Below are 23932 nucleotides of genomic sequence, written 5' to 3' on the forward strand. Positions count from 1 at the left end.
GTTCGCAATATACGGCTGGACGACGGGTCCGTGAACTGAGGTCAGGTTCGTCGTTCGGGATGTTTATCCGCGATGTGCATCGCAGGAAATCCCTTTTTGATGCCAACATATTCAAAAAAATCCGCGCAGGAGTTTTTTGGGACGCCCACTGTGTCGCGATGGACGGCTGTGCGGCATTCGTACGTCGGGTCACGAGTTCTCTGCTGTCAGCCGGGGCAGACGTCGACAGTGATCCTTTCGCAGGTTCGCCTATGGAATCCATGTTAGTAGTTCTCTTTTTCTCTAAACGATAAGATTTGTTGGACGTCTCGCGATGACGCGGGTCCGTCGGCGTCCCTGCGCGAATCCTCGTTCGCAATATACGGCTGGACGACGGGTCCGTGAACTGAGGTCAAGTTCGTCGTTCGGGATGTTTATCCGCGATGTGCATCGCAGGAAATCCCTTTTTGATGCCAACATATTCAAAAAAATCCGCGCAGGAGTTTTTTGGGACGCCCACTGTGTCGCGATGGACGGCTGTGCGGCATTCGTACGTCGGGTCACGAGTTCTCTGCTGTCAGCCGGGGCAGACGTCGACAGTGATCCTTTCGCAGGTTCGCCTATGGAATCCATGTTAGTAGTTCTCTTTTTCTCTAAACGATAAGATTTGTTGGACGTCTCGCGATGACGCGGGTCCGTCGGCGTCCCTGCGCGAATCCTCGTTCGCAATATACGGCTGGACGACGGGTCCGTGAACTGAGGTCAGGTTCGTCGTTCGGGATGTTTATCCGCGATGTGCATCGCAGGAAATCCCTTTTTGATGCCAACATATTCAAAAAAATCCGCGCAGGAGTTTTTTGGGACGCCCACTGTGTCGCGATGGACGGCTGTGCGGCATTCGTACGTCGGGTCACGAGTTCTCTGCTGTCAGCCGGGGCAGACGTCGACAGTGATCCTTTCGCAGGTTCGCCTATGGAATCCATGTTAGTAGTTCTCTTTTTCTCTAAACGATAAGATTTGTTGGACGTCTCGCGATGACGCGGGTCCGTCGGCGTCCCTGCGCGAATCCTCGTTCGCAATATACGGCTGGACGACGGGTCCGTGAACTGAGGTCAAGTTCGTCGTTCGGGATGTTTATCCGCGATGTGCATCGCAGGAAATCCCTTTTTGATGCCAACATATTCAAAAAAATCCGCGCAGGAGTTTTTTGGGACGCCCACTGTGTCGCGATGGACGGCTGTGCGGCATTCGTACGTCGGGTCACGAGTTCTCTGCTGTCAGCCGGGGCAGACGTCGACAGTGATCCTTTCGCAGGTTCGCCTATGGAATCCATGTTAGTAGTTCTCTTTTTCTCTAAACGATAAGATTTGTTGGACGTCTCGCGATGACGCGGGTCCGTCGGCGTCCCTGCGCGAATCCTCGTTCGCAATATACGGCTGGACGACGGGTCCGTGAACTGAGGTCAAGTTCGTCGTTCGGGATGTTTATCCGCGATGTGCATCGCAGGAAATCCCTTTTTGATGCCAACATATTCAAAAAAATCCGCGCAGGAGTTTTTTGGGACGCCCACTGTGTCGCGATGGACGGCTGTGCGGCATTCGTACGTCGGGTCACGAGTTCTCTGCTGTCAGCCGGGGCAGACGTCGACAGTGATCCTTTCGCAGGTTCGCCTATGGAATCCATGTTAGTAGTTCTCTTTTTCTCTAAACGATAAGATTTGTTGGACGTCTCGCGATGACGCGGGTCCGTCGGCGTCCCTGCGCGAATCCTCGTTCGCAATATACGGCTGGACGACGGGTCCGTGAACTGAGGTCAAGTTCGTCGTTCGGGATGTTTATCCGCGATGTGCATCGCAGGAAATCCCTTTTTGATGCCAACATATTCAAAAAAATCCGCGCAGGAGTTTTTTGGGACGCCCACTGTGTCGCGATGGACGGCTGTGCGGCATTCGTACGTCGGGTCACGAGTTCTCTGCTGTCAGCCGGGGCAGACGTCGACAGTGATCCTTTCGCAGGTTCGCCTATGGAATCCATGTTAGTAGTTCTCTTTTTCTCTAAACGATAAGATTTGTTGGACGTCTCGCGATGACGCGGGTCCGTCGGCGTCCCTGCGCGAATCCTCGTTCGCAATATACGGCTGGACGACGGGTCCGTGAACTGAGGTCAGGTTCGTCGTTCGGGATGTTTATCCGCGATGTGCATCGCAGGAAATCCCTTTTTGATGCCAACATATTCAAAAAAATCCGCGCAGGAGTTTTTTGGGACGCCCACTGTGTCGCGATGGACGGCTGTGCGGCATTCGTACGTCGGGTCACGAGTTCTCTGCTGTCAGCCGGGGCAGACGTCGACAGTGATCCTTTCGCAGGTTCGCCTATGGAATCCATGTTAGTAGTTCTCTTTTTCTCTAAACGATAAGATTTGTTGGACGTCTCGCGATGACGCGGGTCCGTCGGCGTCCCTGCGCGAATCCTCGTTCGCAATATACGGCTGGACGACGGGTCCGTGAACTGAGGTCAAGTTCGTCGTTCGGGATGTTTATCCGCGATGTGCATCGCAGGAAATCCCTTTTTGATGCCAACATATTCAAAAAAATCCGCGCAGGAGTTTTTTGGGACGCCCACTGTGTCGCGATGGACGGCTGTGCGGCATTCGTACGTCGGGTCACGAGTTCTCTGCTGTCAGCCGGGGCAGACGTCGACAGTGATCCTTTCGCAGGTTCGCCTATGGAATCCATGTTAGTAGTTCTCTTTTTCTCTAAACGATAAGATTTGTTGGACGTCTCGCGATGACGCGGGTCCGTCGGCGTCCCTGCGCGAATCCTCGTTCGCAATATACGGCTGGACGACGGGTCCGTGAACTGAGGTCAGGTTCGTCGTTCGGGATGTTTATCCGCGATGTGCATCGCAGGAAATCCCTTTTTGATGCCAACATATTCAAAAAAATCCGCGCAGGAGTTTTTTGGGACGCCCACTGTGTCGCGATGGACGGCTGTGCGGCATTCGTACGTCGGGTCACGAGTTCTCTGCTGTCAGCCGGGGCAGACGTCGACAGTGATCCTTTCGCAGGTTCGCCTATGGAATCCATGTTAGTAGTTCTCTTTTTCTCTAAACGATAAGATTTGTTGGACGTCTCGCGATGACGCGGGTCCGTCGGCGTCCCTGCGCGAATCCTCGTTCGCAATATACGGCTGGACGACGGGTCCGTGAACTGAGGTCAAGTTCGTCGTTCGGGATGTTTATCCGCGATGTGCATCGCAGGAAATCCCTTTTTGATGCCAACATATTCAAAAAAATCCGCGCAGGAGTTTTTTGGGACGCCCACTGTGTCGCGATGGACGGCTGTGCGGCATTCGTACGTCGGGTCACGAGTTCTCTGCTGTCAGCCGGGGCAGACGTCGACAGTGATCCTTTCGCAGGTTCGCCTATGGAATCCATGTTAGTAGTTCTCTTTTTCTCTAAGCGATAAGATTTGTTGGACGTCTCGCGATGACGCGGGTCCGTCGGCGTCCCTGCGCGAATCCTCGTTCGCAATATACGGCTGGACGACGGGTCCGTGAACTGAGGTCAGGTTCGTCGTTCGGGATGTTTATCCGCGATGTGCATCGCAGGAAATCCCTTTTTGATGCCAACATATTCAAAAAAATCCGCGCAGGAGTTTTTTGGGACGCCCACTGTGTCGCGATGGACGGCTGTGCGGCATTCGTACGTCGGGTCACGAGTTCTCTGCTGTCAGCCGGGGCAGACGTCGACAGTGATCCTTTCGCAGGTTCGCCTATGGAATCCATGTTAGTAGTTCTCTTTTTCTCTAAACGATAAGATTTGTTGGACGTCTCGCGATGACGCGGGTCCGTCGGCGTCCCTGCGCGAATCCTCGTTCGCAATATACGGCTGGACGACGGGTCCGTGAACTGAGGTCAGGTTCGTCGTTCGGGATGTTTATCCGCGATGTGCATCGCAGGAAATCCCTTTTTGATGCCAACATATTCAAAAAAATCCGCGCAGGAGTTTTTTGGGACGCCCACTGTGTCGCGATGGACGGCTGTGCGGCATTCGTACGTCGGGTCACGAGTTCTCTGCTGTCAGCCGGGGCAGACGTCGACAGTGATCCTTTCGCAGGTTCGCCTATGGAATCCATGTTAGTAGTTCTCTTTTTCTCTAAACGATAAGATTTGTTGGACGTCTCGCGATGACGCGGGTCCGTCGGCGTCCCTGCGCGAATCCTCGTTCGCAATATACGGCTGGACGACGGGTCCGTGAACTGAGGTCAAGTTCGTCGTTCGGGATGTTTATCCGCGATGTGCATCGCAGGAAATCCCTTTTTGATGCCAACATATTCAAAAAAATCCGCGCAGGAGTTTTTTGGGACGCCCACTGTGTCGCGATGGACGGCTGTGCGGCATTCGTACGTCGGGTCACGAGTTCTCTGCTGTCAGCCGGGGCAGACGTCGACAGTGATCCTTTCGCAGGTTCGCCTATGGAATCCATGTTAGTAGTTCTCTTTTTCTCTAAACGATAAGATTTGTTGGACGTCTCGCGATGACGCGGGTCCGTCGGCGTCCCTGCGCGAATCCTCGTTCGCAATATACGGCTGGACGACGGGTCCGTGAACTGAGGTCAAGTTCGTCGTTCGGGATGTTTATCCGCGATGTGCATCGCAGGAAATCCCTTTTTGATGCCAACATATTCAAAAAAATCCGCGCAGGAGTTTTTTGGGACGCCCACTGTGTCGCGATGGACGGCTGTGCGGCATTCGTACGTCGGGTCACGAGTTCTCTGCTGTCAGCCGGGGCAGACGTCGACAGTGATCCTTTCGCAGGTTCGCCTATGGAATCCATGTTAGTAGTTCTCTTTTTCTCTAAACGATAAGATTTGTTGGACGTCTCGCGATGACGCGGGTCCGTCGGCGTCCCTGCGCGAATCCTCGTTCGCAATATACGGCTGGACGACGGGTCCGTGAACTGAGGTCAAGTTCGTCGTTCGGGATGTTTATCCGCGATGTGCATCGCAGGAAATCCCTTTTTGATGCCAACATATTCAAAAAAATCCGCGCAGGAGTTTTTTGGGACGCCCACTGTGTCGCGATGGACGGCTGTGCGGCATTCGTACGTCGGGTCACGAGTTCTCTGCTGTCAGCCGGGGCAGACGTCGACAGTGATCCTTTCGCAGGTTCGCCTATGGAATCCATGTTAGTAGTTCTCTTTTTCTCTAAACGATAAGATTTGTTGGACGTCTCGCGATGACGCGGGTCCGTCGGCGTCCCTGCGCGAATCCTCGTTCGCAATATACGGCTGGACGACGGGTCCGTGAACTGAGGTCAAGTTCGTCGTTCGGGATGTTTATCCGCGATGTGCATCGCAGGAAATCCCTTTTTGATGCCAACATATTCAAAAAAATCCGCGCAGGAGTTTTTTGGGACGCCCACTGTGTCGCGATGGACGGCTGTGCGGCATTCGTACGTCGGGTCACGAGTTCTCTGCTGTCAGCCGGGGCAGACGTCGACAGTGATCCTTTCGCAGGTTCGCCTATGGAATCCATGTTAGTAGTTCTCTTTTTCTCTAAACGATAAGATTTGTTGGACGTCTCGCGATGACGCGGGTCCGTCGGCGTCCCTGCGCGAATCCTCGTTCGCAATATACGGCTGGACGACGGGTCCGTGAACTGAGGTCAGGTTCGTCGTTCGGGATGTTTATCCGCGATGTGCATCGCAGGAAATCCCTTTTTGATGCCAACATATTCAAAAAAATCCGCGCAGGAGTTTTTTGGGACGCCCACTGTGTCGCGATGGACGGCTGTGCGGCATTCGTACGTCGGGTCACGAGTTCTCTGCTGTCAGCCGGGGCAGACGTCGACAGTGATCCTTTCGCAGGTTCGCCTATGGAATCCATGTTAGTAGTTCTCTTTTTCTCTAAGCGATAAGATTTGTTGGACGTCTCGCGATGACGCGGGTCCGTCGGCGTCCCTGCGCGAATCCTCGTTCGCAATATACGGCTGGACGACGGGTCCGTGAACTGAGGTCAAGTTCGTCGTTCGGGATGTTTATCCGCGATGTGCATCGCAGGAAATCCCTTTTTGATGCCAACATATTCAAAAAAATCCGCGCAGGAGTTTTTTGGGACGCCCACTGTGTCGCGATGGACGGCTGTGCGGCATTCGTACGTCGGGTCACGAGTTCTCTGCTGTCAGCCGGGGCAGACGTCGACAGTGATCCTTTCGCAGGTTCGCCTATGGAATCCATGTTAGTAGTTCTCTTTTTCTCTAAACGATAAGATTTGTTGGACGTCTCGCGATGACGCGGGTCCGTCGGCGTCCCTGCGCGAATCCTCGTTCGCAATATACGGCTGGACGACGGGTCCGTGAACTGAGGTCAGGTTCGTCGTTCGGGATGTTTATCCGCGATGTGCATCGCAGGAAATCCCTTTTTGATGCCAACATATTCAAAAAAATCCGCGCAGGAGTTTTTTGGGACGCCCACTGTGTCGCGATGGACGGCTGTGCGGCATTCGTACGTCGGGTCACGAGTTCTCTGCTGTCAGCCGGGGCAGACGTCGACAGTGATCCTTTCGCAGGTTCGCCTATGGAATCCATGTTAGTAGTTCTCTTTTTCTCTAAACGATAAGATTTGTTGGACGTCTCGCGATGACGCGGGTCCGTCGGCGTCCCTGCGCGAATCCTCGTTCGCAATATACGGCTGGACGACGGGTCCGTGAACTGAGGTCAAGTTCGTCGTTCGGGATGTTTATCCGCGATGTGCATCGCAGGAAATCCCTTTTTGATGCCAACATATTCAAAAAAATCCGCGCAGGAGTTTTTTGGGACGCCCACTGTGTCGCGATGGACGGCTGTGCGGCATTCGTACGTCGGGTCACGAGTTCTCTGCTGTCAGCCGGGGCAGACGTCGACAGTGATCCTTTCGCAGGTTCGCCTATGGAATCCATGTTAGTAGTTCTCTTTTTCTCTAAACGATAAGATTTGTTGGACGTCTCGCGATGACGCGGGTCCGTCGGCGTCCCTGCGCGAATCCTCGTTCGCAATATACGGCTGGACGACGGGTCCGTGAACTGAGGTCAAGTTCGTCGTTCGGGATGTTTATCCGCGATGTGCATCGCAGGAAATCCCTTTTTGATGCCAACATATTCAAAAAAATCCGCGCAGGAGTTTTTTGGGACGCCCACTGTGTCGCGATGGACGGCTGTGCGGCATTCGTACGTCGGGTCACGAGTTCTCTGCTGTCAGCCGGGGCAGACGTCGACAGTGATCCTTTCGCAGGTTCGCCTATGGAATCCATGTTAGTAGTTCTCTTTTTCTCTAAGCGATAAGATTTGTTGGACGTCTCGCGATGACGCGGGTCCGTCGGCGTCCCTGCGCGAATCCTCGTTCGCAATATACGGCTGGACGACGGGTCCGTGAACTGAGGTCAGGTTCGTCGTTCGGGATGTTTATCCGCGATGTGCATCGCAGGAAATCCCTTTTTGATGCCAACATATTCAAAAAAATCCGCGCAGGAGTTTTTTGGGACGCCCACTGTGTCGCGATGGACGGCTGTGCGGCATTCGTACGTCGGGTCACGAGTTCTCTGCTGTCAGCCGGGGCAGACGTCGACAGTGATCCTTTCGCAGGTTCGCCTATGGAATCCATGTTAGTAGTTCTCTTTTTCTCTAAGCGATAAGATTTGTTGGACGTCTCGCGATGACGCGGGTCCGTCGGCGTCCCTGCGCGAATCCTCGTTCGCAATATACGGCTGGACGACGGGTCCGTGAACTGAGGTCAAGTTCGTCGTTCGGGATGTTTATCCGCGATGTGCATCGCAGGAAATCCCTTTTTGATGCCAACATATTCAAAAAAATCCGCGCAGGAGTTTTTTGGGACGCCCACTGTGTCGCGATGGACGGCTGTGCGGCATTCGTACGTCGGGTCACGAGTTCTCTGCTGTCAGCCGGGGCAGACGTCGACAGTGATCCTTTCGCAGGTTCGCCTATGGAATCCATGTTAGTAGTTCTCTTTTTCTCTAAACGATAAGATTTGTTGGACGTCTCGCGATGACGCGGGTCCGTCGGCGTCCCTGCGCGAATCCTCGTTCGCAATATACGGCTGGACGACGGGTCCGTGAACTGAGGTCAAGTTCGTCGTTCGGGATGTTTATCCGCGATGTGCATCGCAGGAAATCCCTTTTTGATGCCAACATATTCAAAAAAATCCGCGCAGGAGTTTTTTGGGACGCCCACTGTGTCGCGATGGACGGCTGTGCGGCATTCGTACGTCGGGTCACGAGTTCTCTGCTGTCAGCCGGGGCAGACGTCGACAGTGATCCTTTCGCAGGTTCGCCTATGGAATCCATGTTAGTAGTTCTCTTTTTCTCTAAACGATAAGATTTGTTGGACGTCTCGCGATGACGCGGGTCCGTCGGCGTCCCTGCGCGAATCCTCGTTCGCAATATACGGCTGGACGACGGGTCCGTGAACTGAGGTCAAGTTCGTCGTTCGGGATGTTTATCCGCGATGTGCATCGCAGGAAATCCCTTTTTGATGCCAACATATTCAAAAAAATCCGCGCAGGAGTTTTTTGGGACGCCCACTGTGTCGCGATGGACGGCTGTGCGGCATTCGTACGTCGGGTCACGAGTTCTCTGCTGTCAGCCGGGGCAGACGTCGACAGTGATCCTTTCGCAGGTTCGCCTATGGAATCCATGTTAGTAGTTCTCTTTTTCTCTAAGCGATAAGATTTGTTGGACGTCTCGCGATGACGCGGGTCCGTCGGCGTCCCTGCGCGAATCCTCGTTCGCAATATACGGCTGGACGACGGGTCCGTGAACTGAGGTCAGGTTCGTCGTTCGGGATGTTTATCCGCGATGTGCATCGCAGGAAATCCCTTTTTGATGCCAACATATTCAAAAAAATCCGCGCAGGAGTTTTTTGGGACGCCCACTGTGTCGCGATGGACGGCTGTGCGGCATTCGTACGTCGGGTCACGAGTTCTCTGCTGTCAGCCGGGGCAGACGTCGACAGTGATCCTTTCGCAGGTTCGCCTATGGAATCCATGTTAGTAGTTCTCTTTTTCTCTAAACGATAAGATTTGTTGGACGTCTCGCGATGACGCGGGTCCGTCGGCGTCCCTGCGCGAATCCTCGTTCGCAATATACGGCTGGACGACGGGTCCGTGAACTGAGGTCAGGTTCGTCGTTCGGGATGTTTATCCGCGATGTGCATCGCAGGAAATCCCTTTTTGATGCCAACATATTCAAAAAAATCCGCGCAGGAGTTTTTTGGGACGCCCACTGTGTCGCGATGGACGGCTGTGCGGCATTCGTACGTCGGGTCACGAGTTCTCTGCTGTCAGCCGGGGCAGACGTCGACAGTGATCCTTTCGCAGGTTCGCCTATGGAATCCATGTTAGTAGTTCTCTTTTTCTCTAAACGATAAGATTTGTTGGACGTCTCGCGATGACGCGGGTCCGTCGGCGTCCCTGCGCGAATCCTCGTTCGCAATATACGGCTGGACGACGGGTCCGTGAACTGAGGTCAAGTTCGTCGTTCGGGATGTTTATCCGCGATGTGCATCGCAGGAAATCCCTTTTTGATGCCAACATATTCAAAAAAATCCGCGCAGGAGTTTTTTGGGACGCCCACTGTGTCGCGATGGACGGCTGTGCGGCATTCGTACGTCGGGTCACGAGTTCTCTGCTGTCAGCCGGGGCAGACGTCGACAGTGATCCTTTCGCAGGTTCGCCTATGGAATCCATGTTAGTAGTTCTCTTTTTCTCTAAGCGATAAGATTTGTTGGACGTCTCGCGATGACGCGGGTCCGTCGGCGTCCCTGCGCGAATCCTCGTTCGCAATATACGGCTGGACGACGGGTCCGTGAACTGAGGTCAAGTTCGTCGTTCGGGATGTTTATCCGCGATGTGCATCGCAGGAAATCCCTTTTTGATGCCAACATATTCAAAAAAATCCGCGCAGGAGTTTTTTGGGACGCCCACTGTGTCGCGATGGACGGCTGTGCGGCATTCGTACGTCGGGTCACGAGTTCTCTGCTGTCAGCCGGGGCAGACGTCGACAGTGATCCTTTCGCAGGTTCGCCTATGGAATCCATGTTAGTAGTTCTCTTTTTCTCTAAACGATAAGATTTGTTGGACGTCTCGCGATGACGCGGGTCCGTCGGCGTCCCTGCGCGAATCCTCGTTCGCAATATACGGCTGGACGACGGGTCCGTGAACTGAGGTCAGGTTCGTCGTTCGGGATGTTTATCCGCGATGTGCATCGCAGGAAATCCCTTTTTGATGCCAACATATTCAAAAAAATCCGCGCAGGAGTTTTTTGGGACGCCCACTGTGTCGCGATGGACGGCTGTGCGGCATTCGTACGTCGGGTCACGAGTTCTCTGCTGTCAGCCGGGGCAGACGTCGACAGTGATCCTTTCGCAGGTTCGCCTATGGAATCCATGTTAGTAGTTCTCTTTTTCTCTAAACGATAAGATTTGTTGGACGTCTCGCGATGACGCGGGTCCGTCGGCGTCCCTGCGCGAATCCTCGTTCGCAATATACGGCTGGACGACGGGTCCGTGAACTGAGGTCAAGTTCGTCGTTCGGGATGTTTATCCGCGATGTGCATCGCAGGAAATCCCTTTTTGATGCCAACATATTCAAAAAAATCCGCGCAGGAGTTTTTTGGGACGCCCACTGTGTCGCGATGGACGGCTGTGCGGCATTCGTACGTCGGGTCACGAGTTCTCTGCTGTCAGCCGGGGCAGACGTCGACAGTGATCCTTTCGCAGGTTCGCCTATGGAATCCATGTTAGTAGTTCTCTTTTTCTCTAAGCGATAAGATTTGTTGGACGTCTCGCGATGACGCGGGTCCGTCGGCGTCCCTGCGCGAATCCTCGTTCGCAATATACGGCTGGACGACGGGTCCGTGAACTGAGGTCAGGTTCGTCGTTCGGGATGTTTATCCGCGATGTGCATCGCAGGAAATCCCTTTTTGATGCCAACATATTCAAAAAAATCCGCGCAGGAGTTTTTTGGGACGCCCACTGTGTCGCGATGGACGGCTGTGCGGCATTCGTACGTCGGGTCACGAGTTCTCTGCTGTCAGCCGGGGCAGACGTCGACAGTGATCCTTTCGCAGGTTCGCCTATGGAATCCATGTTAGTAGTTCTCTTTTTCTCTAAGCGATAAGATTTGTTGGACGTCTCGCGATGACGCGGGTCCGTCGGCGTCCCTGCGCGAATCCTCGTTCGCAATATACGGCTGGACGACGGGTCCGTGAACTGAGGTCAGGTTCGTCGTTCGGGATGTTTATCCGCGATGTGCATCGCAGGAAATCCCTTTTTGATGCCAACATATTCAAAAAAATCCGCGCAGGAGTTTTTTGGGACGCCCACTGTGTCGCGATGGACGGCTGTGCGGCATTCGTACGTCGGGTCACGAGTTCTCTGCTGTCAGCCGGGGCAGACGTCGACAGTGATCCTTTCGCAGGTTCGCCTATGGAATCCATGTTAGTAGTTCTCTTTTTCTCTAAGCGATAAGATTTGTTGGACGTCTCGCGATGACGCGGGTCCGTCGGCGTCCCTGCGCGAATCCTCGTTCGCAATATACGGCTGGACGACGGGTCCGTGAACTGAGGTCAAGTTCGTCGTTCGGGATGTTTATCCGCGATGTGCATCGCAGGAAATCCCTTTTTGATGCCAACATATTCAAAAAAATCCGCGCAGGAGTTTTTTGGGACGCCCACTGTGTCGCGATGGACGGCTGTGCGGCATTCGTACGTCGGGTCACGAGTTCTCTGCTGTCAGCCGGGGCAGACGTCGACAGTGATCCTTTCGCAGGTTCGCCTATGGAATCCATGTTAGTAGTTCTCTTTTTCTCTAAGCGATAAGATTTGTTGGACGTCTCGCGATGACGCGGGTCCGTCGGCGTCCCTGCGCGAATCCTCGTTCGCAATATACGGCTGGACGACGGGTCCGTGAACTGAGGTCAAGTTCGTCGTTCGGGATGTTTATCCGCGATGTGCATCGCAGGAAATCCCTTTTTGATGCCAACATATTCAAAAAAATCCGCGCAGGAGTTTTTTGGGACGCCCACTGTGTCGCGATGGACGGCTGTGCGGCATTCGTACGTCGGGTCACGAGTTCTCTGCTGTCAGCCGGGGCAGACGTCGACAGTGATCCTTTCGCAGGTTCGCCTATGGAATCCATGTTAGTAGTTCTCTTTTTCTCTAAACGATAAGATTTGTTGGACGTCTCGCGATGACGCGGGTCCGTCGGCGTCCCTGCGCGAATCCTCGTTCGCAATATACGGCTGGACGACGGGTCCGTGAACTGAGGTCAAGGTTCGTCGTTCGGGATGTTTATCCGCGATGTGCATCGCAGGAAATCCCTTTTTGATGCCAACATATTCAAAAAAATCCGCGCAGGAGTTTTTTGGGACGCCCACTGTGTCGCGATGGACGGCTGTGCGGCATTCGTACGTCGGGTCACGAGTTCTCTGCTGTCAGCCGGGGCAGACGTCGACAGTGATCCTTTCGCAGGTTCGCCTATGGAATCCATGTTAGTAGTTCTCTTTTTCTCTAAGCGATAAGATTTGTTGGACGTCTCGCGATGACGCGGGTCCGTCGGCGTCCCTGCGCGAATCCTCGTTCGCAATATACGGCTGGACGACGGGTCCGTGAACTGAGGTCAAGTTCGTCGTTCGGGATGTTTATCCGCGATGTGCATCGCAGGAAATCCCTTTTTGATGCCAACATATTCAAAAAAATCCGCGCAGGAGTTTTTTGGGACGCCCACTGTGTCGCGATGGACGGCTGTGCGGCATTCGTACGTCGGGTCACGAGTTCTCTGCTGTCAGCCGGGGCAGACGTCGACAGTGATCCTTTCGCAGGTTCGCCTATGGAATCCATGTTAGTAGTTCTCTTTTTCTCTAAACGATAAGATTTGTTGGACGTCTCGCGATGACGCGGGTCCGTCGGCGTCCCTGCGCGAATCCTCGTTCGCAATATACGGCTGGACGACGGGTCCGTGAACTGAGGTCAGGTTCGTCGTTCGGGATGTTTATCCGCGATGTGCATCGCAGGAAATCCCTTTTTGATGCCAACATATTCAAAAAAATCCGCGCAGGAGTTTTTTGGGACGCCCACTGTGTCGCGATGGACGGCTGTGCGGCATTCGTACGTCGGGTCACGAGTTCTCTGCTGTCAGCCGGGGCAGACGTCGACAGTGATCCTTTCGCAGGTTCGCCTATGGAATCCATGTTAGTAGTTCTCTTTTTCTCTAAGCGATAAGATTTGTTGGACGTCTCGCGATGACGCGGGTCCGTCGGCGTCCCTGCGCGAATCCTCGTTCGCAATATACGGCTGGACGACGGGTCCGTGAACTGAGGTCAGGTTCGTCGTTCGGGATGTTTATCCGCGATGTGCATCGCAGGAAATCCCTTTTTGATGCCAACATATTCAAAAAAATCCGCGCAGGAGTTTTTTGGGACGCCCACTGTGTCGCGATGGACGGCTGTGCGGCATTCGTACGTCGGGTCACGAGTTCTCTGCTGTCAGCCGGGGCAGACGTCGACAGTGATCCTTTCGCAGGTTCGCCTATGGAATCCATGTTAGTAGTTCTCTTTTTCTCTAAGCGATAAGATTTGTTGGACGTCTCGCGATGACGCGGGTCCGTCGGCGTCCCTGCGCGAATCCTCGTTCGCAATATACGGCTGGACGACGGGTCCGTGAACTGAGGTCAAGTTCGTCGTTCGGGATGTTTATCCGCGATGTGCATCGCAGGAAATCCCTTTTTGATGCCAACATATTCAAAAAAATCCGCGCAGGAGTTTTTTGGGACGCCCACTGTGTCGCGATGGACGGCTGTGCGGCATTCGTACGTCGGGTCACGAGTTCTCTGCTGTCAGCCGGGGCAGACGTCGACAGTGATCCTTTCGCAGGTTCGCCTATGGAATCCATGTTAGTAGTTCTCTTTTTCTCTAAACGATAAGATTTGTTGGACGTCTCGCGATGACGCGGGTCCGTCGGCGTCCCTGCGCGAATCCTCGTTCGCAATATACGGCTGGACGACGGGTCCGTGAACTGAGGTCAAGGTTCGTCGTTCGGGATGTTTATCCGCGATGTGCATCGCAGGAAATCCCTTTTTGATGCCAACATATTCAAAAAAATCCGCGCAGGAGTTTTTTGGGACGCCCACTGTGTCGCGATGGACGGCTGTGCGGCATTCGTACGTCGGGTCACGAGTTCTCTGCTGTCAGCCGGGGCAGACGTCGACAGTGATCCTTTCGCAGGTTCGCCTATGGAATCCATGTTAGTAGTTCTCTTTTTCTCTAAACGATAAGATTTGTTGGACGTCTCGCGATGACGCGGGTCCGTCGGCGTCCCTGCGCGAATCCTCGTTCGCAATATACGGCTGGACGACGGGTCCGTGAACTGAGGTCAGGTTCGTCGTTCGGGATGTTTATCCGCGATGTGCATCGCAGGAAATCCCTTTTTGATGCCAACATATTCAAAAAAATCCGCGCAGGAGTTTTTTGGGACGCCCACTGTGTCGCGATGGACGGCTGTGCGGCATTCGTACGTCGGGTCACGAGTTCTCTGCTGTCAGCCGGGGCAGACGTCGACAGTGATCCTTTCGCAGGTTCGCCTATGGAATCCATGTTAGTAGTTCTCTTTTTCTCTAAACGATAAGATTTGTTGGACGTCTCGCGATGACGCGGGTCGGTCGGCGTCCCTGCGCGAATCCTCGTTCGCAATATACGGCTGGACGACGGGTCCGTGAACTGAGGTCAAGTTCGTCGTTCGGGATGTTTATCCGCGATGTGCATCGCAGGAAATCCCTTTTTGATGCCAACATATTCAAAAAAATCCGCGCAGGAGTTTTTTGGGACGCCCACTGTGTCGCGATGGACGGCTGTGCGGCATTCGTACGTCGGGTCACGAGTTCTCTGCTGTCAGCCGGGGCAGACGTCGACAGTGATCCTTTCGCAGGTTCGCCTATGGAATCCATGTTAGTAGTTCTCTTTTTCTCTAAACGATAAGATTTGTTGGACGTCTCGCGATGACGCGGGTCCGTCGGCGTCCCTGCGCGAATCCTCGTTCGCAATATACGGCTGGACGACGGGTCCGTGAACTGAGGTCAGGTTCGTCGTTCGGGATGTTTATCCGCGATGTGCATCGCAGGAAATCCCTTTTTGATGCCAACATATTCAAAAAAATCCGCGCAGGAGTTTTTTGGGACGCCCACTGTGTCGCGATGGACGGCTGTGCGGCATTCGTACGTCGGGTCACGAGTTCTCTGCTGTCAGCCGGGGCAGACGTCGACAGTGATCCTTTCGCAGGTTCGCCTATGGAATCCATGTTAGTAGTTCTCTTTTTCTCTAAACGATAAGATTTGTTGGACGTCTCGCGATGACGCGGGTCCGTCGGCGTCCCTGCGCGAATCCTCGTTCGCAATATACGGCTGGACGACGGGTCCGTGAACTGAGGTCAGGTTCGTCGTTCGGGATGTTTATCCGCGATGTGCATCGCAGGAAATCCCTTTTTGATGCCAACATATTCAAAAAAATCCGCGCAGGAGTTTTTTGGGACGCCCACTGTGTCGCGATGGACGGCTGTGCGGCATTCGTACGTCGGGTCACGAGTTCTCTGCTGTCAGCCGGGGCAGACGTCGACAGTGATCCTTTCGCAGGTTCGCCTATGGAATCCATGTTAGTAGTTCTCTTTTTCTCTAAACGATAAGATTTGTTGGACGTCTCGCGATGACGCGGGTCCGTCGGCGTCCCTGCGCGAATCCTCGTTCGCAATATACGGCTGGACGACGGGTCCGTGAACTGAGGTCAGGTTCGTCGTTCGGGATGTTTATCCGCGATGTGCATCGCAGGAAATCCCTTTTTGATGCCAACATATTCAAAAAAATCCGCGCAGGAGTTTTTTGGGACGCCCACTGTGTCGCGATGGACGGCTGTGCGGCATTCGTACGTCGGGTCACGAGTTCTCTGCTGTCAGCCGGGGCAGACGTCGACAGTGATCCTTTCGCAGGTTCGCCTATGGAATCCATGTTAGTAGTTCTCTTTTTCTCTAAGCGATAAGATTTGTTGGACGTCTCGCGATGACGCGGGTCCGTCGGCGTCCCTGCGCGAATCCTCGTTCGCAATATACGGCTGGACGACGGGTCCGTGAACTGAGGTCAGGTTCGTCGTTCGGGATGTTTATCCGCGATGTGCATCGCAGGAAATCCCTTTTTGATGCCAACATATTCAAAAAAATCCGCGCAGGAGTTTTTTGGGACGCCCACTGTGTCGCGATGGACGGCTGTGCGGCATTCGTACGTCGGGTCACGAGTTCTCTGCTGTCAGCCGGGGCAGACGTCGACAGTGATCCTTTCGCAGGTTCGCCTATGGAATCCATGTTAGTAGTTCTCTTTTTCTCTAAGCGATAAGATTTGTTGGACGTCTCGCGATGACGCGGGTCCGTCGGCGTCCCTGCGCGAATCCTCGTTCGCAATATACGGCTGGACGACGGGTCCGTGAACTGAGGTCAGGTTCGTCGTTCGGGATGTTTATCCGCGATGTGCATCGCAGGAAATCCCTTTTTGATGCCAACATATTCAAAAAAATCCGCGCAGGAGTTTTTTGGGACGCCCACTGTGTCGCGATGGACGGCTGTGCGGCATTCGTACGTCGGGTCACGAGTTCTCTGCTGTCAGCCGGGGCAGACGTCGACAGTGATCCTTTCGCAGGTTCGCCTATGGAATCCATGTTAGTAGTTCTCTTTTTCTCTAAGCGATAAGATTTGTTGGACGTCTCGCGATGACGCGGGTCCGTCGGCGTCCCTGCGCGAATCCTCGTTCGCAATATACGGCTGGACGACGGGTCCGTGAACTGAGGTCAGGTTCGTCGTTCGGGATGTTTATCCGCGATGTGCATCGCAGGAAATCCCTTTTTGATGCCAACATATTCAAAAAAATCCGCGCAGGAGTTTTTTGGGACGCCCACTGTGTCGCGATGGACGGCTGTGCGGCATTCGTACGTCGGGTCACGAGTTCTCTGCTGTCAGCCGGGGCAGACGTCGACAGTGATCCTTTCGCAGGTTCGCCTATGGAATCCATGTTAGTAGTTCTCTTTTTCTCTAAGCGATAAGATTTGTTGGACGTCTCGCGATGACGCGGGTCCGTCGGCGTCCCTGCGCGAATCCTCGTTCGCAATATACGGCTGGACGACGGGTCCGTGAACTGAGGTCAGGTTCGTCGTTCGGGATGTTTATCCGCGATGTGCATCGCAGGAAATCCCTTTTTGATGCCAACATATTCAAAAAAATCCGCGCAGGAGTTTTTTGGGACGCCCACTGTGTCGCGATGGACGGCTGTGCGGCATTCGTACGTCGGGTCACGAGTTCTCTGCTGTCAGCCGGGGCAGACGTCGACAGTGATCCTTTCGCAGGTTCGCCTATGGAATCCATGTTAGTAGTTTCTTTTTCTCTAAGCGATAAGATTTGTTGGACGTCTCGCGATGACGCGGGTCCGTCGGCGTCCCTGCGCGAATCCTCGTTCGCAATATACGGCTGGACGACGGGTCCGTGAACTGAGGTCAGGTTCGTCGTTCGGGATGTTTATCCGCGATGTGCATCGCAGGAAATCCCTTTTTGATGCCAACATATTCAAAAAAATCCGCGCAGGAGTTTTTTGGGACGCCCACTGTGTCGCGATGGACGGCTGTGCGGCATTCGTACGTCGGGTCACGAGTTCTCTGCTGTCAGCCGGGGCAGACGTCGACAGTGATCCTTTCGCAGGTTCGCCTATGGAATCCATGTTAGTAGTTCTCTTTTTCTCTAAGCGATAAGATTTGTTGGACGTCTCGCGATGACGCGGGTCCGTCGGCGTCCCTGCGCGAATCCTCGTTCGCAATATACGGCTGGACGACGGGTCCGTGAACTGAGGTCAAGGTTCGTCGTTCGGGATGTTTATCCGCGATGTGCATCGCAGGAAATCCCTTTTTGATGCCAACATATTCAAAAAAATCCGCGCAGGAGTTTTTTGGGACGCCCACTGTGTCGCGATGGACGGCTGTGCGGCATTCGTACGTCGGGTCACGAGTTCTCTGCTGTCAGCCGGGGCAGACGTCGACAGTGATCCTTTCGCAGGTTCGCCTATGGAATCCATGTTAGTAGTTCTCTTTTTCTCTAAGCGATAAGATTTGTTGGACGTCTCGCGATGACGCGGGTCCGTCGGCGTCCCTGCGCGAATCCTCGTTCGCAATATACGGCTGGACGACGGGTCCGTGAACTGAGGTCAGGTTCGTCGTTCGGGATGTTTATCCGCGATGTGCATCGCAGGAAATCCCTTTTTGATGCCAACATATTCAAAAAAATCCGCGCAGGAGTTTTTTGGGACGCCCACTGTGTCGCGATGGACGGCTGTGCGGCATTCGTACGTCGGGTCACGAGTTCTCTGCTGTCAGCCGGGGCAGACGTCGACAGTGATCCTTTCGCAGGTTCGCCTATGGAATCCATGTTAGTAGTTCTCTTTTTCTCTAAGCGATAAGATTTGTTGGACGTCTCGCGATGACGCGGGTCCGTCGGCGTCCCTGCGCGAATCCTCGTTCGCAATATACGGCTGGACGACGGGTCCGTGAACTGAGGACAAGGTCGTCGTTCGGGATGTTTATCCGCGATGTGCATCGCAGGAAATCCCTTTTTGATGCCAACATATTCAAAAAAATCCGCGCAGGAGTTTTTTGGGACGCCCACTGTGTCGCGATGGACGGCTGTGCGGCATTCGTACGTCGGGTCACGAGTTCTCTGCTGTCAGCCGGGGCAGACGTCGACAGTGATCCTTTCGCAGGTTCGCCTATGGAATCCATGTTAGTAGTTCTCTTTTTCTCTAAGCGATAAGATTTGTTGGACGTCTCGCGATGACGCGGGTCCGTCGGCGTCCCTGCGCGAATCCTCGTTCGCAATATACGGCTGGACGACGGGTCCGTGAACTGAGGTCAGGTTCGTCGTTCGGGATGTTTATCCGCGATGTGCATCGCAGGAAATCCCTTTTTGATGCCAACATATTCAAAAAAATCCGCGCAGGAGTTTTTTGGGACGCCCACTGTGTCGCGATGGACGGCTGTGCGGCATTCGTACGTCGGGTCACGAGTTCTCTGCTGTCAGCCGGGGCAGACGTCGACAGTGATCCTTTCGCAGGTTCGCCTATGGAATCCATGTTAGTAGTTCTCTTTTTCTCTAAGCGATAAGATTTGTTGGACGTCTCGCGATGACGCGGGTCCGTCGGCGTCCCTGCGCGAATCCTCGTTCGCAATATACGGCTGGACGACGGGTCCGTGAACTGAGGTCAGGTTCGTCGTTCGGGATGTTTATCCGCGATGTGCATCGCAGGAAATCCCTTTTTGATGCCAACATATTCAAAAAAATCCGCGCAGGAGTTTTTTGGGACGCCCACTGTGTCGCGATGGACGGCTGTGCGGCATTCGTACGTCGGGTCACGAGTTCTCTGCTGTCAGCCGGGGCAGACGTCGACAGTGATCCTTTCGCAGGTTCGCCTATGGAATCCATGTTAGTAGTTCTCTTTTTCTCTAAGCGATAAGATTTGTTGGACGTCTCGCGATGACGCGGGTCCGTCGGCGTCCCTGCGCGAATCCTCGTTCGCAATATACGGCTGGACGACGGGTCCGTGAACTGAGGTCAGGTCGTCGTTCGGGATGTTTATCCGCGATGTGCATCGCAGGAAATCCCTTTTTGATGCCAACATATTCAAAAAAATCCGCGCAGGAGTTTTTTGGGACGCCCACTGTGTCGCGATGGACGGCTGTGCGGCATTCGTACGTCGGGTCACGAGTTCTCTGCTGTCAGCCGGGGCAGACGTCGACAGTGATCCTTTCGCAGGTTCGCCTATGGAATCCATGTTAGTAGTTCTCTTTTTCTCTAAGCGATAAGATTTGTTGGACGTCTCGCGATGACGCGGGTCCGTCGGCGTCCCTGCGCGAATCCTCGTTCGCAATATACGGCTGGACGACGGGTCCGTGAACTGAGGTCAGGTCGTCGTTCGGGATGTTTATCCGCGATGTGCATCGCAGGAAATCCCTTTTTGATGCCAACATATTCAAAAAAATCCGCGCAGGAGTTTTTTGGGACGCCCACTGTGTCGCGATGGACGGCTGTGCGGCATTCGTACGTCGGGTCACGAGTTCTCTGCTGTCAGCCGGGGCAGACGTCGACAGTGATCCTTTCGCAGGTTCGCCTATGGAATCCATGTTAGTAGTTCTCTTTTTCTCTAAGCGATAAGATTTGTTGGACGTCTCGCGATGACGCGGGTCCGTCGGCGTCCCTGCGCGAATCCTCGTTCGCAATATACGGCTGGACGACGGGTCCGTGAACTGAGGTCAGGTTCGTCGTTCGGGATGTTTATCCGCGATGTGCATCGCAGGAAATCCCTTTTTGATGCCAACATATTCAAAAAAATCCGCGCAGGAGTTTTTTGGGACGCCCACTGTGTCGCGATGGACGGCTGTGCGGCATTCGTACGTCGGGTCACGAGTTCTCTGCTGTCAGCCGGGGCAGACGTCGACAGTGATCCTTTCGCAGGTTCGCCTATGGAATCCATGTTAGTAGTTCTCTTTTTCTCTAAGCGATAAGATTTGTTGGACGTCTCGCGATGACGCGGGTCCGTCGGCGTCCCTGCGCGAATCCTCGTTCGCAATATACGGCTGGACGACGGGTCCGTGAACTGAGGTCAGGTTCGTCGTTCGGGATGTTTATCCGCGATGTGCATCGCAGGAAATCCCTTTTTGATGCCAACATATTCAAAAAAATCCGCGCAGGAGTTTTTTGGGACGCCCACTGTGTCGCGATGGACGGCTGTGCGGCATTCGTACGTCGGGTCACGAGTTCTCTGCTGTCAGCCGGGGCAGACGTCGACAGTGATCCTTTCGCAGGTTCGCCTATGGAATCCATGTTAGTAGTTCTCTTTTTCTCTAAGCGATAAGATTTGTTGGACGTCTCGCGATGACGCGGGTCCGTCGGCGTCCCTGCGCGAATCCTCGTTCGCAATATACGGCTGGACGACGGGTCCGTGAACTGAGGTCAGGTCGTCGTTCGGGATGTTTATCCGCGATGTGCATCGCAGGAAATCCCTTTTTGATGCCAACATATTCAAAAAAATCCGCGCAGGAGTTTTTTGGGACGCCCACTGTGTCGCGATGGACGGCTGTGCGGCATTCGTACGTCGGGTCACGAGTTCTCTGCTGTCAGCCGGGGCAGACGTCGACAGTGATCCTTTCGCAGGTTCGCCTATGGAATCCATGTTAGTAGTTCTCTTTTTCTCTAAGCGATAAGATTTGTTGGACGTCTCGCGATGACGCGGGTCCGTCGGCGTCCCTGCGCGAATCCTCGTTCGCAATATACGGCTGGACGACGGGTCCGTGAACTGAGGTCAGGTTCGTCGTTCGGGATGTTTATCCGCGATGTGCATCGCAGGAAATCCCTTTTTGATGCCAACATATTCAAAAAAATCCGCGCAGGAGTTTTTTGGGACGCCCACTGTGTCGCGATGGACGGCTGTGCGGCATTCGTACGTCGGGTCACGAGTTCTCTGCTGTCAGCCGGGGCAGACGTCGACAGTGATCCTTTCGCAGGTTCGCCTATGGAATCCATGTTAGTAGTTCTCTTTTTCTCTAAGCGATAAGATTTGTTGGACGTCTCGCGATGACGCGGGTCGTCGGCGTCCCTGCGCGAATCCTCGTTCGCAATATACGGCTGGACGACGGGTCCGTGAACTGAGGTCAGGTTCGTCGTTCGGGATGTTTATCCGCGATGTGCATCGCAGGAAATCCCTTTTTGATGCCAACATATTCAAAAAAATCCGCGCAGGAGTTTTTTGGGACGCCCACTGTGTCGCGATGGACGGCTGTGCGGCATTCGTACGTCGGGTCACGAGTTCTCTGCTGTCAGCCGGGGCAGACGTCGACAGTGATCCTTTCGCAGGTTCGCCTATGGAATCCATGTTAGTAGTTCTCTTTTTCTCTAAGCGATAAGATTTGTTGGACGTCTCGCGATGACGCGGGTCCGTCGGCGTCCCTGCGCGAATCCTCGTTCGCAATATACGGCTGGACGACGGGTCCGTGAACTGAGGTCAGGTTCGTCGTTCGGGATGTTTATCCGCGATGTGCATCGCAGGAAATCCCTTTTTGATGCCAACATATTCAAAAAAATCCGCGCAGGAGTTTTTTGGGACGCCCACTGTGTCGCGATGGACGGCTGTGCGGCATTCGTACGTCGGGTCACGAGTTCTCTGCTGTCAGCCGGGGCAGACGTCGACAGTGATCCTTTCGCAGGTTCGCCTATGGAATCCATGTTAGTAGTTCTCTTTTTCTCTAAGCGATAAGATTTGTTGGACGTCTCGCGATGACGCGGGTCCGTCGGCGTCCCTGCGCGAATCCTCGTTCGCAATATACGGCTGGACGACGGGTCCGTGAACTGAGGTCAGGTTCGTCGTTCGGGATGTTTATCCGCGATGTGCATCGCAGGAAATCCTTTTTGATGCCAACATATTCAAAAAAATCCGCGCAGGAGTTTTTTGGGACGCCCACTGTGTCGCGATGGACGGCTGTGCGGCATTCGTACGTCGGGTCACGAGTTCTCTGCTGTCAGCCGGGGCAGACGTCGACAGTGATCCTTTCGCAGGTTCGCCTATGGAATCCATGTTAGTAGTTCTCTTTTTCTCTAAGCGATAAGATTTGTTGGACGTCTCGCGATGACGCGGGTCCGTCGGCGTCCCTGCGCGAATCCTCGTTCGCAATATACGGCTGGACGACGGGTCCGTGAACTGAGGTCAAGTTCGTCGTTCGGGATGTTTATCCGCGATGTGCATCGCAGGAAATCCCTTTTTGATGCCAACATATTCAAAAAAATCCGCGCAGGAGTTTTTTGGGACGCCCACTGTGTCGCGATGGACGGCTGTGCGGCATTCGTACGTCGGGTCACGAGTTCTCTGCTGTCAGCCGGGGCAGACGTCGACAGTGATCCTTTCGCAGGTTCGCCTATGGAATCCATGTTAGTAGTTCTCTTTTTCTCTAAGCGATAAGATTTGTTGGACGTCTCGCGATGACGCGGGTCCGTCGGCGTCCCTGCGCGAATCCTCGTTCGCAATATACGGCTGGACGACGGGTCCGTGAACTGAGGTCAGGTTCGTCGTTCGGGATGTTTATCCGCGATGTGCATCGCAGGAAATCCTTTTTGATGCCAACATATTCAAAAAAATCCGCGCAGGAGTTTTTTGGGACGCCCACTGTGTCGCGATGGACGGCTGTGCGGCATTCGTACGTCGGGTCACGAGTTCTCTGCTGTCAGCCGGGGCAGACGTCGACAGTGATCCTTTCGCAGGTTCGCCTATGGAATCCATGTTAGTAGTTCTCTTTTTCTCTAAGCGATAAGATTTGTTGGACGTCTCGCGATGACGCGGGTCCGTCGGCGTCCCTGCGCGAATCCTCGTTCGCAATATACGGCTGGACGACGGGTCCGTGAACTGAGGTCAGGTTCGTCGTTCGGGATGTTTATCCGCGATGTGCATCGCAGGAAATCCTTTTTGATGCCAACATATTCAAAAAAATCCGCGCAGGAGTTTTTTGGGACGCCCACTGTGTCGCGATGGACGGCTGTGCGGCATTCGTACGTCGGGTCACGAGTTCTCTGCTGTCAGCCGGGGCAGACGTCGACAGTGATCCTTTCGCAGGTTCGCCTATGGAATCCATGTTAGTAGTTCTCTTTTTCTCTAAGCGATAAGATTTGTTGGACGTCTCGCGATGACGCGGGTCGGTCGGCGTCCCTGCGCGAATCCTCGTTCGCAATATACGGCTGGACGACGGGTCCGTGAACTGAGGTCAAGGTCGTCGTTCGGGATGTTTAGCCGCGATGTGCATCGCAGGAAATCCCTTTTTGATGCCAACATATTCAAAAAAATCCGCGCAGGAGTTTTT

Source organism: Andrographis paniculata, unplaced genomic scaffold (genome assembly GCF_009805555.1).
Source record: "Andrographis paniculata isolate CXL003 unplaced genomic scaffold, ASM980555v1 Contig73END, whole genome shotgun sequence".
NCBI lineage: Eukaryota > Viridiplantae > Streptophyta > Magnoliopsida > Lamiales > Acanthaceae > Andrographis > Andrographis paniculata.